This window comes from Molothrus aeneus, chromosome 11 (assembly GCF_037042795.1).
Source record: "Molothrus aeneus isolate 106 chromosome 11, BPBGC_Maene_1.0, whole genome shotgun sequence".
NCBI classification, from domain to species: domain Eukaryota; kingdom Metazoa; phylum Chordata; class Aves; order Passeriformes; family Icteridae; genus Molothrus; species Molothrus aeneus.
The window spans coordinates 12555093-12573550 of NC_089656.1; positions in this window are offsets into that span (position 1 = coordinate 12555093).

Below are 18458 nucleotides of genomic sequence, written 5' to 3' on the forward strand. Positions count from 1 at the left end.
AGTTTTAGGTACTTCTGTATTTTTAGAATATCATGTGATGGGGAAACAGAGTACTGGAACAATCCCACATTTGTCTACTCCTTTTGATTATTGTTTTCAGCTTAAAAAAACTCTTAGAATAAAACCAGAAAGCTTAATTTTAATCCATATGTGAAGAAAGCAGAAATTTACAGGCCAATTTGCAGTGCAGGTCTGAGCTAATTAAACATCATTATTAACTCAATGTGTTAATTAAAAAAAAAAAATCAGTATTTTACCTAAATATAATTTATCCAGAGAAATTTAAAGCTTGTTCAATAAGATGAACACTTGTAAACAATAGGCAAGGAAATCCTCCATAGGCTCCCACAAGGCAGAAATGTCTTGTGCAGAAATCAGACAGTTAGGAAAACCAAAGTTTAGTTTGACTGTAAATTGTTGCCTTTGTTTAGATTTTGGTTTTCCTTGTAATAATGTAAAATACTTGGAATAAGACCTTGCAGCAGAGGATAATGGGTAAGACAGACATTGAATCATTCTCATCTCCCATGCCCAGCACTCATTCACTGCCATACAGGCAGCTCAGTACACAGAGGCTGGAGAGGGGGGACACTCCTGCCAAAAGCAGCAGCTCTGGGTGCCCAGGGGCTGTGTGCTGTTCCCAAGGACAGGGGGAGACTGAGTTCCACTGGAAATGCCACTGAGTGCACTTCCAGCCACAGGGAAGGGGAAACAACAATGAGCAGAAAGGTAATCTGCAGAGCAGCACTGGCAATGATCAGTATGGGAGTGCCTGCAGGATTCCTTCTAGTGAGTGAATCCAGCCACCACAGAGGGCTTGGCAGAGAGCATCTGACTATGACTGCAGGAGGAATTCCAGGTTACTTCTTACGTGTTACATGTACATTCCTGCTAAATGACAGCACAAGTCTTTCAGCAGAGTCGTTGATCTAAAAAAAACCAAGACCATTTTTATTCTGTTCAGAAGAAAAACAAAACTGACCCTCAGATTGTCAAAGAATGAGCAGTTAAAAAAACATCATATTTATCCAAATAAGGTCTTTTAAAGCCTAACCATAACAATGCAAGAAGAACTAGAATTTTTGCTTTTTTAATGCAAACTTATTTTTGTGACTCACTCACAAGCTAAGACAGTTCATAGGGAACGTAAATGTGTGCTTAACAGCACCTTAGCATCCTGAAACCAGGAATAATAATATACCTAAAGAGTAACAGCTTAAGACACAAGTGGTTTATAAGTCTTCCCCTCATAAAAGTCACAAAAAGTGGACCCAGTTACAATCAAATTTAGAACAAAATGAGGGTTTTACAAGCAGCAGCATTAAAGGGCCATGGCATAAGACAAAGCACAAATAGAGTGAGTGTGTACAGTGAAAGAATGACACAGGACCAGAAGACTGAGGCACTGAGATGACCCAAATACCAAAGCCTCTGATGCATATTCAGTAAACACTACACTTGGATATTTCAGAAGAGTTCCCAGCATCATTTGTCAATCTGGCTATTCCAGTTGAGCATCTGGGCAGGACAATTTGTGGCAAAGAGGCAGGTTCTAAGGTGCTATTTTCTTTGGCATCTTATCTATTTCAGGAGGACTTACAAGAAGACAATGTTAAAATGCTGTAGGTTTTAGATGTGCAGGATTCAAATGCTATGTAGTTCAGTTTTGTAAAAGCTGGGCTGTTGTGCATGAGTGCAGCCAATGATTTAATCATCTTGCTCTGGAAGACAGAACTCCAAACAGGCACAATACTCACTCACTGTAATGGGATACTTTAAGATACAAAAAATATGGTGTCCCTTTTCCATTTCATGGATTTGCAGTTGAACTGAGCCTTACTTTTCTCTTTTGTTTGTTTGTTTTAATTTGTTTTGTTTTGTTAAAAAAATTGTTTCTCCAAATGCCCATACCATGGTATTTTGGGAAATATTCACAACATTCATTATGCCATTAATGAGATGACTAAACAAAAGTTAGCACAGCTTCTGGCCTTGGGCAAATTCCATAAAGTGAGTAGTGCCAAGCACCTCTGCTAGTTAAATTCTACCAAAGACATTTATTGATTCATTACCCAATTATTTATACAGTGAAATCCTAAACAGGGATGATGCAGTAATTCATGTAATTTGGAACAAGATGAAGAGCTCCCAGGCTGCAGAGAGCTTAGGGGACCATACTTGTTACAGGTGCCCTGGTCCTCATCCCAAGCAGTTGTGATCTGTTTTGGAACACAGTGTCCTAAACAGTGTTAAGACAGGGTGGAGGAATGCTAAACCTCCAGGTCTGTCAATTATGCACCTTATCTGCAGATAAGTAGTTCTAGTAAGCTAACGATGAAATGTCAGAGGCCTGCATTGTGTGACCTTGCTGTGAATGTGTGGCAGAGGTGAGGCTTTAATAAGCACCTTTCAAAGCCTTCACACACACCAAGCAAAACCCAAGCTCTTCTAGGCAAAGACTTGGTGAACACTCCCTTATGCTTGCTCCCCTAAGGATACCTGTCCCAGGGTGAGGAATACTGCAGCCATATTCACCAATCCCCAGAAGAAGTCTTTCCTCTAGGACAACACAACAGGAATATATTTTCTAGTGCCATGCCTATCTCCTGGATTTTTCCAGTAGAAAGTGGGCAACATTTTAATTGGCTTGATTCTGAGTGTTGTCTTTTCTCTACCTGGCAATTCTGGAGTGTGAAAATATACATCTGGGCACAAATTGTCAGCAACAATTTTTTTAAAAGTCTGACCTTAACCAAATGATTTTTTTTAGTTGCAGGGCTGATTTGGGTTCACTTGGAGATTTTTTTGTTAGTTTGGGTTTTTTTTAAAAGTTGCAACAACATGTAAATTAAAAGCATCTGAAACATACAGACTGCTACTGATTTCCTGTAATCAAGCCTGCTTGGAGGCCACTCGAATGGAGTGCCATGGAAGAAAGACTTCTGAATGGCTGCAGTAAACATCAGTGGGCTTTCAGTCATCTAGGAAAACACTCTGCTCATGGTGAAATAAATTCTTTGAATTTGGTCATTGGCATACTGAACTGGAATTAAGTCCAACCAGAGAAGAGAACTTCCTTCTCTTCTGCGGAAAGCAGCCAACTAAAACAGAGGATAGAAAAAGTGGAAAATTTACCTTGATTTCTCAACAGTTCTACCACCACCAGTTGTATAACCCTTTGCATACCAAAAGAGCCTTTGTCAACCTTAAAAATTTTACCTGGGCTAGAATCCAGCATGAGTGATGTGAAGAGACAGCAACTAAAAAAGTGAAAGGAGGAATTTTTACGCAAAAAACAATCTGCTTATGGAACTTCAATACAGTTCAAAATTATTAAAAGTATTTTTAACAGATCTTGCAGTACTCAAGAGGCTAAGATTCAGCTTTCATTTGGAGGTTGCCAAATCAAAACCATCTGAAGCTTTATTCATTACAGACCCAAAACTTTGGAAGACAACGAAAACAACACAAGACATTGTTTATTACACAAAGTTTCATCAACTGCATATTAGTTTAAATGGCTGAGTTTTTGAATGTTTGTAACTTTGCAAACAAGCTCCTCAGAGGAGGGTGGACATTGCAGTTCTTTGACTCCTGCTTGGTGCTTACTTCCAGTAAATTTTTTCATAGTGATCTTTTTCATAGATCACTATCACTTCTCCTGTGAAAGTGTTGAGAGAACAGGGACACACAGCAAGAGAGACACACAGGCAGTGTCCACACAGGCTAGAGAGAGCCCCAGTGCTGTGTTGCCCTGTGCTGCCTGTGTGCCAGCTTTTTTTGGAAGTCAGCATTTCATCTACAGCAAAGACACTGGAGCAAAAATATAGTAATAGTCCTGTAGTTTAAGAAAAGGGTTGCAGTCATGCAGCATTATCTTTTGGGATTGATATTTTGACTCTTTTAACTTGTCAATGATCAATCCATTTTAATACAGGCAAACAAACTTCACTGAAAAGTAAACAGTTCTAATAATATAGCTGGAAGTGCTTTTTTTTGACTTTGGCGTTTTAAAGCTGAAAATAGCAGTGTGGCATGAGTCAGAATAGCCTCTTCTGGGTGGACTTTGTTCTGTTGTGTTCTTTCAGGAAGTGGCAACAAAGAGAAATGACCTGTTGCAAATTTCCCGATTGTACTGCGAGAGACAAAAAAACCCCGAGGCTTATCCTGTCCTCAAGTAACATTTATTCTCAGTTTCAGTGTCACAGGAAAGCAAAGGAATCAAAATAGACAGCTCCATGGCAGGCATTGAAGATGAAACATTTTTGATTTGTGCAAAAGCTGATAACCCCTAACACTGGCAAGCTTGGAGAAAAGCCCGTGGTTTTCCCAGCTTACACAAATGTGGGCTCAGGTCCTTGATTGTGAAAAACAGCTGGCATTAAGTGAATTTGCACATCTCCAGGATGTGTTTTCCTCTTAAAGCAAAATATAGCAGCAGAGATTTGGCAGTGTGCACACCAAACTCAGAGGCTCTCTGGGTCAATAGTCAGGGTGTGCTGCCCCTCAGAAGCAGCTCAGGAGGATGATGAAGGCACAAACAGAAGTCACATGAAGGTCAGAAGGGAATGTCCCAGAAGGTGTGGGAATAACTCCAGGCACCAGGACATGCTGGCAACAAGCAGATGGAAAGCAGCTCCGCAGGAGAGAACTCTGGGGTGGTAAGCAGCTGAATGTGAGCAGCAAGGAGCCTTTGTGGCAGATGATGACAACCATCCTGGGCTGTGTTAAGAAACACTGCCAGTAAGTCAAGAGAGATCTTGCTCAGCACTGGTCAGACCACATCTGGGGTGGCATCCCCTGCTCTGGGCTTCCCTGTGCAGGACAGACATGGAGGAAGTCTAGCAAAGGGTCAGGAAATTGATCAGATAATCGGATTATCTGACATGGAGGAAAGGCTGAGAGAATAAAGATTGCTTAGCTTCATGATAAAGATCAAAGGGATCTTTCTGATGTACATAAACACCTGATGGGAGGAAGCAAAGATGTTGCTCAGTGAATGCACAAAAACCAGAAGAAATTAAATTGGAAGTACAGGAAACTGTTTAAACATAGGAAAACACCATAAAGGTGATTGAACAGTTAAACAGGCTGTGCAGAGAGGTGGAAGTCTTTAGAGGTGTTTAAAACTCAGCTGGACGTGGTCCTGTAAGCACAGATTGATTGAATTCTTTGGGTTTTTTTAAAAACAACTTCTGCAAAATAAATGCGAAGTGTTGCTCTAAGAAATGATGTGACATCAAAGACTTTCTTGTGCAATCTCCAAGATTGCTTTTAGCATTGCACAATTAGGAAAAACCTCCACTGGACCTGTTAACCCCATTTGACTTGAGTTCTTACATATGGCTCCATCATATAACCAAAATAAGCTTATCTAACAGCTTTAAAAATATTTTTATCTGCCCCATGGCATTATGAGGAAATTGGGGTCAGAGGCTCATGGGTTTCATGACTACTTTTTCTTGCTTGCCTGTAGAAAACAATTGCTTAATTTTCCTGTCCTATATCTCTAATAGGGTCAAAAATTCCTTGTGCTATACCTGGTCTTACTTAGCAATGGAACTGGTGACTTGGCTGTGCTACTGTAACTGTAAAAACTCCGTTCCTGACACTTTCAAAGAGAATCAGTTGATTCTCTCTGCAGTGTAGTAAAAAAGAATAAAGCTATCAGAAGTGGTGACAATAAGAATTGACAGAAATATGAAGTCCTGACTCACCAAGAGAGCAGCTGAGGGTTTGAGCTCAAATGCAGTTCCTGAGCCAGTGGTCAGAGCCCATGGGTGAGGGTCCCAGATGAGGCTGATGAGGACTGGGGGATTCTTGGTGCTCTCAGGCCCTGACAGAAGATAAATCCCAGTAGTCACAGCTTATCTTCCCTTAAAGGTAGGCTCTTTGAAAGTGCTGTGTTTGTATTAAAAGGTTCAATGTGGATTTACTAGGCTGTAATGAATTTTTAATCTGTAATTGTTTAGTAGGCTTTGGTGGGATCTGTTTCTGAATGTCTAACACTGATCTTGAAAAGAATAATTTAAATAGCATTGTAAGCCATAATGCTGCTTTCTTGCAGTTCTCATTAGATGTTGGCCAAAGCTACAGAATTGAATACTGTTTTCTCTTCTGAAAAAGTCTCTGATTTTAGTGCTCTGGCTTCTCCCTTCTCTTTTTGGTGATAAGCCTAAGAATGCATATTTTGACACACTAGTGAATAAGTTTTGTTCCTTTTAGCACAGGGAGTGTTTCACTGGCATTGGAAGTTTTGTGTCTGTAATTTCCTTCTAGAGAAAACACTTATGATTTATTTAGAGGAACTTCATCAGCTGGTAGGAAGCCACGAGGAAAGTATCAGAGAAAACAAGTTTCTCTAAATAGTTTCTAATAGGCTTTGTATGATTATAATGAAATAAAAATAAATAATTAAAGGTGAATAAAGATGCTAAAAAATAAACTAATCTTGTCATGTGAATATACTCTATTGACATTTAAACACATTATATCCATTTGCTGCTCTGTTTTGTCTTCAAGAAAATACTTTGAAAAATCAGTGTACATGCTGGATCTCAAAGACAACAGTGCTTTAGTTTCATGAGGCCACGTGTCAGTTTGAGAATTTAAAAACTGCTTATTTTTCAAGCCACTGAGTTCACAATGCTCTATTCCCCAAGAATAAAAAGTGTTGAATGAAATTTATTTTACCTCCTTGCAACTTGATATAATTTAGTTTTGTCCAGCTGCCACATTACTACTACTTCTCTCTCATTCTTTGAGTACTGGGAAAAATGTGGTTGTGTTTCTTTTCTGCTATTTCATAAGTGGGTCTTTTGGGTGCATTTTTGTAGCCTAACTGGCAAACATCCCCTTTCGCTGTGAGCATGTGGGAGCTAATTTCAGTTTCACTTTAGAGGAAAAGTTCTCCCTTTCAGTGCAGGAGAGCATAACTGCTCTTCCTTTTTACCACTTCCACTTACCAGTTGCATCTCAGCGTTGCCCATGTAAGGAGGAAAACAAGGACTACAGCAGTTTAAAAAAAAACAGGTTGGGAAATTGTTGGTTTGTGTTAGGCCCTGGAGCAGTTCACATGTTGAGAACATGAGAACAGTGAGAACAGTGAGAACAGTGTCTCCCTTTCTGGGCTGTATTGAGTAGCTGCTGTTTTCTCTTGCTTTACACAAATTTGCTTTCTCTTCCCTGTTTTTACCTCATAGCTTGGGAAGATTATAAGCTGTACCTGAAGCAAGGCTGATCTGCATTTACAGTGCTGAGCACAGAGAGGTTCTGGTAGAGATCAGAGAGTCCCTGTGGCAGTGCTGGTTGAAAATGACGTGACAGAGATACACCAAGGGGAAGGCACTGCCAGTAATGGTAAAAACAGACTTGTAGGGGACTGGGGGTGGCATGGTAAACAAGAAAATGGTATGTTCTAACATTATCTAAGGAGATATTTAAGCAGGGAGGCACATGTGAACTGGATTTGGAGCTCACAGTAGAGTTGATCAGTAAGGAAGGAGGCAGAAATTGTCACTTCTGAGGTCAGAAGAGATAATTTTTGTAAGGCTGTAGGAGGCAGAAGGGTTCCAGGGTTCCAGCAGGCATCAGGGAGGGTTTTGGGTGTGGGCAAAGGGCTGCACAACTGCAGGAGCCTTAGGGGACAGCAAACTGCAGGATGAGTGTGGGCATGAAGGATTCTGAAGAGAACGTGTCCCTCCCTTGTCTGAGTGCTAGAACAGCTCCCAGGGCTCTCCCCAGCTTTGTCAGACACAGCCTCTGCCTGTGGCACACACATTCCCAGGGTAAGGATGGAAATGATCAATTATCCCCCTGTGCCCCAGAGGTGCTGGTTGTGCTGAGCACTGTGCTGTGCCTCAGACTGAAAGGATGGATTCATTCAGGCTGCCTAAAACCCTCTCCATGTGCTGGAGGTTGGACAGCACTGCTGGGGCAGGCAGTTCAACCTCCCTGGCTGTGATGGGCACTGAGGATGGAAATGCTGCACTGCTTTGTGTGATCCAGAGTGTAAAACCAAAAAAGAAAAAAAATATTGGGAGGAAAAGAGCAGGCCTGTCTGATTTTAGTCATGGCAATGGCTGATTCTTAGGTGGTGGTAGTAAACTTATTTGTAATTCAGAAATCTAAAGCCTATGTATAAATCAATTATTGTATATTGATGGTAAAAGCAGGAATCTGATTGCCTGTACAATCTGAGGATGAAAAACCACATTAATCCTGAAGTAACCATAGAGACTAATAAATGTTAGCTGTAAGTAACATTTCATTTGGCTATGAATCATTTGCAACCAAAAGTTCTCAAAAGCTGCTGAAGAGATCCTGAATCTCCAGATACTTCATTTTGCCAAATCTTATAGTGATAATGCATTTGTTGTCTAAGAAAGATTTTGTATATTTTTTTTGTTGTTTCCAAAAGTCAAGCAGCTATTTACTGAGTTCCTAGATGAAAGATACAAGCTGAAAAGCCACCACTTTACCTATTACTCCTGGAAGAGGGATGGTATCACAATTGCTGCTATGAGCACCAGGCTGGCACTAGCGTGGAGGAGACCATGGACCCAGCAAGCTTAGCAGGCACATTTGGAACTCATTTAGAGGACAGCACTCAGGAATGCTGTGTGAATATACTTACTGGTACAGAGTATATGCTTGGTATTCTTAAAATAATATATTCATCCCAGATTTCTGAGTTATTTTTACACTTAGCCCCAAGGAATATTACAAACACAGTGCCAGTATGGCAGAAGTACAAAGCATTCTAAACATATAAATCCAGATTATTATTTGGCTCAACCATGAAATATGTTGTAAGCATTAAATATTTTGTAAAACTTCCAGAATTTTGTGAAACCACAAAAGTCTTGGTGCCAGGATTTACAGAAGGTGAATCCTGACTGACAGGATTAAAGGGAAAATGTGACTACAAAGGAGTTTGGTTGATGCAAGTCTTGAAAAAAATCACAGGAAAGTGAGTAAAGGATTCTGTGAGAAGCAATCAGGATATAAATTCACGGAGTAGCTGCATAGATAAACATTGTTAAAGTTTCACTATACCATAACATTTCCAATAAAAGGTTTTACAAAAGTAAAGAGGCCCTTTACAAACATTAGGCAGACATGAAGGGGAGGATGAGCTAGTTTGCAGGACAAGCTAAGAAAGCAGGTGCTGGGGAGAGCTGCCATTTATTGCATTTGTCACTAGTAGGGCTTCACAGTGGTTTGTAGAAGCCTTAATATCCCTGTTCTCTAATCTGAAAGTGAATGTGAAAGCTGATAAAATTTTATGACTGATACAAAAAAAAGTGGTGAAATATTAAAAAGCAATACAGAAGAGAACTAGATTGTTTGCTTGATGGGCTCATTCTGGCAAAAGGCATTTGTCCTAAATGTAGGGCTGAAGCTACTCCATCCATCATGCAGAAAAAAAAAAAAAAAAAAAAAAAAGTGAGCTTGCCTGGACAATAAGACTTATCCTGGAAGTCAGCACCTCCAAAACTGAAATGAAGGCAAGGGAGATAGAAACAGGGTGCTGGTGTTTGTGTAGAGAGTAACAGCAAGGTGGAAGTTCCATACACAGCTCCAGCACATCTCTGAAAAGAGTGCCAAAAAAAACCTGAATAAAGCAAAGAATGTTTTGCCAGAAATGTTCAGGTTCAGCAAAAACACTTCACAACAAGACACTGGAGAATGTTACCTTTCATTTATCAAAAAGAGAACAAGAAATAGCTTGTTTAGGGGGATTAAACTCTTCCATGAGAAAGGGAAATGGGACTTTCACAGAAAAAGTAAGAATACAATGATGAATAAATGTCTGAGACAGAACCACATTGTGAAATAGGGACACACCATTTTAACACTGTGATTGATTATAGCAATCTGCTTTGTTTTGTTGCTTGTGGCTGGGGGGTTTGAGTGCAATTTGGCTCTTGCTGCAGCCTGGTCTCACCCCCCAGGGTCAGAGTGAGACCACCCAGCTCTGCTCTGAGCCAGCTCTGGGCTTTTGAACAGGGGGCAGCAATGCTGGGCCAGACTCAAATTCCTCATCATGAAACACCCAGTGCCTTGGAGGACTGAGTGGAAAGAGAAGATTTAGTCATGGGAGAGAAGGAGAAGGAACATTTCCTTGTTTCCTCTGCTGACTTAGCAGAATTTGTGGTTGCTCAGGACTTTGTGAAGATGCTTTAGGACATTTGTATTCTTACATGATCAAGTAGAGGCACAACCTGAAAACAAGCCTCCTGTTTTTCCAGTTTGTGTTGCTTTTCCTTGCCACATGGATGGCGTGGAGCATAATGTACAGGCATTCTGCTTTTTACAGGTGGTTGATATTCTTCTGATCTGGTACAGGAAAGTGTCATCCAGTGGTTAAAGAATGGGGTTTGAAATCATTATGTCCCCTGAAACCGATGCCTCTGCCATAGACTTTGGGTGTGACTGTGGGCACAGCACCCAGTGGTTTGTGCCTCAGGTTCTTTCCCAGTAAAATTAACAGAAATGTTTTTATGAGGGTAGTTCAGGGTTCATTTAATGCTGATACTATCCTTGATAACCAGTGAAAACATTCAAAATAAGTTGTGTTATCTTTATGCCAGTAACTTCAAAAACAATCTTCTGGGGTTTGAAGCCCTCCTATTTGTTAGGAAAAAGAGGGATGTTCTTAACTTGAGGTAAATATACTTGGTTTTGAAACAAGTTATATATTCACTTATCTGAAAGAGTACTAACAGCAGGTTTAATTTAGCCATGAACTAGCATCAGCTGTGCAGCAGGGGTCACTGCTGCATTACTTGAATAAATTCTACCATGTGCCTGATAGTCCTGATCAGAAGGATTTCTAGTTTGCAAGAAATATTTGGATTTAAATTAAATTAATATCTCCCTGAAATTTTTATTTCTTTGAAACAGAGAATAAGCACCAGGTGAGCTATTTATACCCAACTTGTACTGCCAGGATTCTGCAGCTATTTGAAAAACCCTGGCTAGTTCACAGATGTATAAGGAAATCTCACAGACATTTATAATGCAGACAGATATTTTCACATCATGTCTTTTACTGTTAACACACAGAAAATTGACATGCTGAGCCAGGTTAGTATTAAAGTCAATTTCTAGGCTTCATTACACAGGTCTGTACATTCTGGCTCCAATCTGGGAGGTTATAATTGTGTCCCCAGTCTCCTGAGGAGGGTGGTAGAATTCAGGAGGTGCATGGTGAGATCAGGAGTTGAGCTCTCCAGAGAGGCATGACCAAATCTGCACTCTGCCTTTCTGCATCCCATGCTCAGTTCTCCAAGCAAGAATTTCTTCCTGTGGCTGATTCTGCTTAACTACTGGTCAATAGAGTCACATATTTGCGCCTTATTTTCCCACAGGAACTTCTGGCCTTAGCCCTTCAATACAAGTCACAAACTTTCTCTTCTCTTTGAGTTAACAGTTTACAGCTCTGCTTGGTGCTGTGAGTCCTCTGAAAAGCCAGTCCAAGTTATTTATCAAATGAGCCACCAGCACAAACAGAGAAAAGTATAAACATAAAACTCTAATAAATGTGGATCTGCCCATGCCACTGGTAGTTCTGCAATGGATGCAGAGGATAGACCTCCAGTCATTATGGATCTTGCTGGATTCAGTTCTAGCTGCACATTGTTAAAGCAGGATTGAATATGGATTCCATCATCAGTTTATACATGGAGCTTGTATAACTCTTTCCTGGAACTTCACCAGATTTTAGAAAGTAGATTTTTGCAAGCTAGGATCACACATAAGTGTTGGCATGAGATAAAAATTCCTACAGTTAATAAATAAAACCAAAATGTCCCAGGAAACCATAACATAAGCACTGTTCCAGAGTGATTCTGGCACTTGTCCCTGGCCTTGAAAGTCCTTTATACTGTTCCATTATAGTCTGTTCTGTTCCTAATTATTTAAGAAATTAAGCACCTTGGATAAATTCCCACCTGATGCTGTGAGGGCTGTGGAGACCTTTACATAACTGTCCTTCAGCTGTGAAAGACAGCAAACCATTGGCAGCACAGGCTGGAGAGCAGAGTAAGAGCTTGAATCAAGAATGGGAATAAGTGCAAGAATGTGTTGGTGATTCCAGCAAGTTGCACTGGAGCTGTGCTGCAATCACAGTTCCAGTTAGCCAGGAATGTCTGGAGCAGATGAAGTGTTCAGCTGTCTGCAGCACTGACACTGCAGAGCAGCAGAGATGAGCTTTTCTAGAAGCATCCAATGGACTTGTGTGCTTTCCAAAACCTTACCCAGAAAGTTCTGTGTGTAGGAAATGAGCTATAAAAGATAATTAGTGATATAAAAACAAACAAACAAACAAAAACATTGCTTTAATATTTTAGTTAGCTCTTAAGTAAAGCAAAAAATGTGGGATATTTCCTGAGTCAATAGTTGTTCTTGCCAAAGGCTACTATCAGCACTCAGTCAAGAGTGGTACTTCTTCCTCATGATCCCTGACCATGCTGGAATAGTTTTATAACCTCCTGCTCCTTGCCTGTGGTGTTTTCCTGCTTGTTCACCTTCCTTCTGATCATTCCCCTTGGTGTAGTTCTTCCAAATCCTTTCTCCAGTTTTCTGTATGTGGGAGGCCCAAATGCTTTTCTGCTCTATTTTTTGCTATGATTCATATACAAAATTATCCACCATCACCTGTTGAGGACTAAGAAACTTACCTATTAATTTCTGCCTTCTAGCCAGAAGAGAGCCTTAGCTAAAAGTTATGCTTGTGAATAATTTAACCATGTGTGAAATTCAGCATGGCTGAGCAGCATGGTTGAGGTTGGAAAGGCCCTCTGGAGACAACCTGGTCCAACCCCCTGCTTAAAGCAGGCTCAGCTAGAGCAGGGTACACAGGGCCATGGCAGTTAGCCTTTAAATATATGCAAGAATAATCTACAAAACACATTCCAGTGTTCAGCCACCTTTACCATAAAAGCAGGGCTCAACTTTCTCCCACTTTCTGTGAGTCATTTTATTCAGGTCCTTGTGGAGGTTATTGTCCTGCATGTCAAAGAGCTCACTTTGGGTCTAGATTGGTCTCTAGGTTCTCACTCATTCTTGCTGCAGGACAAAGAGAATAGCTAATCTTCACCAAGACTCATTCACCAGGTGAATTCTCTGAGACATTTTCATCCTTTTCCCTGATAAAAGTAGGCTGGGCAATCCAGAAGGGTTTATGGAAATGTGTTTCTTTTAAAGTCTTCCCAGCCTGCTACATTGGCTTAGTCTCACTCTTTTCTGTCAGTTCCCAACCTGTGTCTACTTCACTAAAAGTGCAAATTGCAGAATAAAGAGCCAAACCAAGAAGCTGTGACTTTACAGCATTGTCCTGTCTGGTCTCCACAGAGCTCTGCAACAGCCTTTAGTGATTTTACACTCATTATTGTGCCTCAGCCCCTTCCTCTCTGGAATGAGCAATCCTAATTCTTTCAGTCATTGCCAGTGTCACACCATTCTCAGTTTCCCTTCTCCATGGACTATACTTTATTTTCTGTATATTTATTATGTAGAAACAGCATGTGGCTTGGTTCTGGAAAAGTGGGAATAAATCACTGATTTGTCTCATGTTTTCTGGGTAGACTGGACAGGATCTGAAGGCACCTTTAAGAAACCAAGTGAAAGTATAGAATGGAAGTTCTTAGGGTTAAGTCTGGGAGACCATTTCATTATTCTTTGTTCTGCACTAAGCACACCAACTATTCCAGATTATCACTGATGATATCTAGAGCAGAACTGACCTTTTCATTCCTACTGGAAGTTTGTGGTGTTTTACTTTGAAACCAGCATATACTGAAGTCTTTGTGGTATCCTGTGCATATCATACTGGATGGAAAAAGCTTGCACTAGCATGTGAGTGAGATCATTTGTGTATTTAAATGCCAAATTCATGTCATGAGCTAGAAGCACTAATAACAAAGTACATCCATGGGCAGATTTATTTAAGTTTCTCTGGGGAGGTTTAATGTTGGTTTGCCTGTTGTCTACAAAGTGCTACATACTTTAAATGACTAAAAGGACTTTTTAAACCCAAGCAGTGACTCTATGGCATCTAGAATACACATCCCTAATCTGTTTCTGGACCAAAGTCCCAAGCAGGGAGGAGGAGAGAGCAGGGCAGGAGCAGTGGGGACTGGGCTGTGCACAGCTCAGGCAAGGGCTGACAGCCAGGGTTGGAGCTCCAATGCAGTTCCTGGGCCAGGGGACAGGCAGCCCCTGGATGGACTCCCCAGATGATGTTGATGAGGGAAATTAGGACCTGTTGGTGCTCTCAGGGTCCTGACCCATTCCAGCAGGTAGATAAAAATTGCACAAATAGGTTTTGTTTTTGTAAATGGAAGTCATGTGTTTAGCAGTGGTCTGAAGGAATGTGGGCGCAGCATCAGCTGAGAGAGCAGAACCAAATCTGCTCCATGGTGCCAGAAAAGTTTTGTAAAAGGGGGATTTGTAGTTTGGAATGTTCCAAGGATATCCTTCCACTGACAGGAAGGATACATGGTTTTGGAATGCTTTGGAACAAGAAAAAGAAGTTATTTTTCTGTGTGGTGGTTTTGGGTCTTGCAGGGTTTCTTTCCTTCCCTCCAGTTACCTAATACTATCTTGGGTAGGCAAACTTAAATTACCTTTTTCACTATCTAAATTTCTGCAGGAAGGTTTTTTCATCTACATTTCCCTTTTTGCTATATATCTACAATATTATAAGTATATCTTCAGCTTAACTCCACAATGCTTTTCCTTGGACGCTGGTCTTTGAAAACAAAAAGGATATTGACTGTTATTTAGCACAGCATACTGATCTGGGTGTCTTTGATCTTCCACTGCAGTAACTACTTAATGGATAGCAAATAAGATTTCTAACTAAAAAATCCTTGCAATGAGTAGGACGTAGAAGCATAAGGATCCAATTTGAGCTGAGACAGGAATGTCAGTTATTTAAATGTTTGTGTGTTGTGTTTTATATGTTTGTTCCTCAATCTAACAAATTTTATTTCTCAAAATATCTGTGCATACTCTTGTCTCATTTAGAATGAGTATGAACCTTCTAAAGCATAAAACAATTCATGATTTCACTACTGGAGGGTGCAAACACATCTCCTTGTACTACTGTGCTCAAGTTAGTAGACTAGAAGTTAAAGGAGCTGGTTATCAATTTCCCCAAAACAAAAGGCAGAGATCATTTCAAAACTACTCTGTGAAGAAAGGAAATGATTGGAGGTGCCAGTGAAGGAGTCTTAGGAATTCACAGAGCCAGAAGAGGTTTAGAGAGTCAGACAAGGTGCTGGGGAACAGCTCATGCTCACATGAGGCCTGAGGCATTTTCTGTCTCTTGAGAATAACTGAGATCTTCTTAGTGTTTGGTGCCTTTGTCAGGTGCTCTCTGCTCTGCCCTGAGGACATGTCCCTGGGAAACCCTGGGAATTGAACTCTCTGTGTTTTACTGCGGGAGCTCCACAGCCAAATTCAGCCTCCTCTTGCCCACAGAATGAGACCATGTCCTGCTGTTTTCTGCTTTTCTGTTGTGTGCTTTAGGAGAGTGATGTGCTGAGGAAATGAATGCTAACCTGCACCTCAGGGACCTGTCCTACCTGTCCCAGAATCCACACTTTAGAACTTCAGTGTCAAGTTTATGTTTAAAGTTTTTTAAACCCCAAATTACAGTTATTACATTGTTCAGAGCACTGGCAGGACAGCAGAAAGCACTGACTGGAGATCTTATTTCACACAGAAGAAAATTGACTTTATGTTTGACTTACGTGGGATAAGCTGATCTTTATGCATATTGTTATAACCACATTTTTCTGTAGGATCTAGAACTGCTCTGGAGACAGTTAAAAATCCATTTGAGCTGAAAGAAATATTAAAAATCCTGAGTTGCTCCTGAATCCACCTCCAGCATGCTCTAGTCTCTGCCACAATTATTCCTTCAACAACTTCTGCTGCTCCTGAAAACCATGTTGTCTGTGCTGCTTTCAAGCAATCAATACTCAATTTCACTCTGGTAAACTTCAAATTTTGTATTTATCTCATTTAGAGTTCTGAGGCATGATTCAGACTGAAGTGAATAAAGTGACTGAGAGCTCAAGTCAGATGCCAGTCTTTCCAAATGCACATATGTGTGCATTTATAAAAGCAAAAGCTTAGGCAGTACATTACTAACCATGAAGATGGAAATCATCTGTTTATCCATATACCACACAGCAAAATGAGGACAAGTTAGCCACATTCTCCTGAATGTGGTTATTTTTGGTATGGAAAAATGAGTTTCAGAGTATTAGGGTGATCTTACTGAAGTAATTTATTTCTTTGCCTTCCTGGACAGACTGAGAGGGCTCTTGATGGGGCTTACTCTTATATCTGTGAGGACCTGAGGGCAGGTTTCATGGCCTGGGCAGCCTCACCTGGGATCTCCCCAGCCCCAGGAACCCATTTCAGCTCAGCCCTTGGCCCCTGGGCCCTGCCTGCGCTCTGGATGTGCTATTTCTGTACCTGTCCCTGGTGCTTGCTGCTCCTGACCTGGGCAGTGATTTTTTTACTCTGACCTTGTCCCTGTGGTCCCGTTTATCAGTCACTGACCTGCCCCTGACCTTGGTTATCCTCCCTAGAGCCAAGCTGCATATTGAATTCGGGGCTTGCCCTCGGGCTGGCCCCGTTACCATGAGCCTTTCTCATGATCTGGGCTCTCAGATGGCCCTGCCTGTCCTCCCCTGACCTGCTCAGAGCTGCCTTCAGGCAAAGTTTCAAGACCATTCTTACAACTCACTGCTGATTTTCATGAACAGCCTTGATATTTTACTGTTCCCACTCAGGTAGGAGTCAATGAGGTATTAATCATGAGGTATAAAGCAAAGTAAAAGCCCAGCTTGGGCTGTGGTGACTGATACTGTCATTGCAGCCACAGAACAAAGTTAGTTGCTGTTCACTGTCAGAGAAGATGCAAACAAGGTTTTCTTTCCAAAAAGGTGCTTGCTCCTGATTCTAATTGACTGTCACAAGAAACAGTGTGTTGATATGACTGAAGGCAGAGAGTGGGTTGGGTGCAAAACCACTGACAGGAAAGGTGAATAAAAAGAATGTCTTAGCTTTTTCTGTTGCTGATGGTTTGCGTTATTAAATCGTGTTCTGAGAACCCTTTTCTTAATTTCAGCATGGCTTTGGAGGTCACAGTGGAACACAGTTTATAGAAATGATTTCTGGGTTGAGATTTGAAGGTTGTTCACAGTGGGTATGGACATGTACAATGAGATTAAATTCACTGCAGGAGCACAAGGAAGTTGTTGCTTCCTCTCAGTGCCAAGGCTTCTTCATTTTAACTGCAATGATGACTTGATTTTTAAATATAAACATTAATTGAAAGCAAATTATTTTAATGGCATTTTTTATAGCATTACTGTACATGATCAAATATAGGTCAAATAAATATAGGTCAAATAAATATAGGTCAAATAGTTCTTGAAACTCCCCTGGAATTGTACAGTAGTGACATTATCTGTGACAGAGTAATTGGATCTGAATCTTCTGCTGAGTGATCTTCCCTATAAATAAGTTTTCATTCCAGATCTCAGGAGCTGAAATCAAGCCTTGGATAGCAGTGCTAGGGTTGCAGTAACATCAGCTGCCAGTTGCACTGTTACCATAGGTGAGACAAACTCTCCAGTTAATCTTTAAAGCAATGTTAGGCAGCTGTTGTGAACAAAGTTCTGATTTTCTAATTTCAGTACCATTCTGCCAAAAACCTGGAAGTGTGAAGTGTTAGCAACTTCAAACTCTTGCCTGCGTTTTTGAGAATGCCATATGACAGCACTCAAGTTTGCTTTTGGACTATTTTTAGCAACAATTATTCAGTGATTCTCAAAGCACTGATTACACTGGAATCCATAACATCTGCCAATGTGTAATATCTCAAACCAGCTGAGGATTTTCCCAGTCAGGTGACTTGAAATCACATCTTTATGCACTTAGTAATGACAAAAAGCAAAGGATTTCTGGTAGTTGAGAAGTGAAACATGAGATAATTCAAAGATGCTGTAGTGTAAAACATGCTGATCTTTCTAGTATTGCCTTAGTGTCTGATGTAAACTAGTCAGTTATCTTTGGAGTGATGTGTGTATATTTATATTTGGGAATTGTAACAGCATAACTACTGTGCATAAACAGCTGTGATGTCACCTAGAAATGAACACTCCTGATATTGGGCTGGAATGCTACAAAGTGTTTGTCCTGTAGCACAGAAAAGGAGATGAGGGAAAAAAATCCTGGAACATTACTGTTGTCTCTGTATATTTTTTAAATCATAAATTTAATTGCTTTTCTTGCTTGCACTTATGCTGCATGGACTGGAGGTGAGTTTATCATTTATGCTGTAGTTATGGAGCCAGGTCCTGCATTGGTGCTTTCTTGGGAACATTGTGGGCACAGGATTTGTTCTGTCTGCTGTAGCTGATGCTATA